The sequence below is a fragment of the Acomys minous genome (genome assembly GCF_964271855.1).
Source record: "Acomys minous genome assembly, chromosome: 7".
Taxonomy (NCBI): domain Eukaryota; kingdom Metazoa; phylum Chordata; class Mammalia; order Rodentia; family Muridae; genus Acomys; species Acomys minous.
In genome coordinates this window covers 111,414,409-111,415,517 of record NC_140488.1, presented here as the reverse complement: position 1 = coordinate 111,415,517, position 1,109 = coordinate 111,414,409, and the positions used below count along the sequence as shown (strand labels likewise).

The following is a 1,109-nucleotide window of genomic DNA, read 5'->3' as shown; positions in this document are numbered from 1 at the left end:
AAACCCTGTCTCAAAAAAGCAACAAGACAAAACAAAGCAAAGCAAAGCAAAACAAACAAACACACAAACAAACAAAAAACCAAGAGCCAGAAATCCACACTGAGACAGTACATGCTAGTCAGAGGACAGGCAGGGCCTAAAATTCCAGGGTAGATTTCCCCCCCCCCCCCCAGGGACAGTTCCCAAGTCCTTTATTGGGCCAGCAATAGTTAGAAGCTGCCTTTAGAGTGGCATCCCCACTGTGTTTGAGTCTGCAGCATCGCAGCCTTGCCTCCCCATAACACTGGAGCAGGTGGCATCCGTTACTTGCTGTGTTCTTTCACGTATTCCCAGCCCTCCTTGGAGCAGTCTTAGGCCTTGGAGGATACCATGGACAAAGCTGCCGTGACTGAGATAATACCTAAGTTCTGGGAGTCACAGAAGTTCAGAAAGTTAATCTTGGGAGGGGCTGGGAGCTGTGGCATCTCCAGACCCGCCTGCTGGCACAGGTACTGGCTGAACTGGTACATTGCTGGTAACACCACCTCCTCAGCTTTCCGCATGGCCACCTCACTCTTGTAACTAAGCCCCAACAACTCCTGGTCATAAACAAGATACACTGCACCTCCCAAGACACTTCCCTTGATGAGGAACCTCATTAAAGTCAGTCTCTCACTTCCCTCCCCATGCAAGGACAAGCAATGTGCCCGCTGCTTCCCGTTCCAGGGTAGATCTTAATCCAGCAATACCATAAAAACAGAACAGAACTCCAACTCCAGGGGAGTAGATGTCTCTGGACTCTGAGGGCACCCAAACACACATGGCATACACACACACACACACACACACACACACACACACACACACACACTATCTTAACAAATAAATCTTGAAAGAAATGTTTTTGCTTAAAAAGAATTTTTTAGGCCAAGTATGATTGGCCTGCACCTTAAATCCCAGCACTCTGGAGACAGAGGCGGGCCTGCTCTACACAACAAATTCCAGTACATCCAGAATTTTTTTGAGGCAGGGTCTCTCTGTGTAGCCTTGGCTGTCTTGGACTTGCTTTTGTAGACCAGGCTGGCCTCGAACTCACAGCGATACTCTTGCCTTCTGCTTCCCAGGTGCTG

The 1,109-nt window shown here is 48.9% G+C and overlaps 1 pseudogene across 1 annotated transcript; it reads right to left on the bottom strand.

Moving 5' to 3' along the window:
* Positions 1–302: 302 nt before the first annotated feature.
* Positions 303–650, bottom strand: LOC311601860 (MICOS complex subunit MIC13-like; annotated as a pseudogene). The gene has a single exon. The product of its transcript is annotated as an MICOS complex subunit MIC13-like (transcript).
* Positions 651–1,109: the final 459 nt, after the last annotated feature.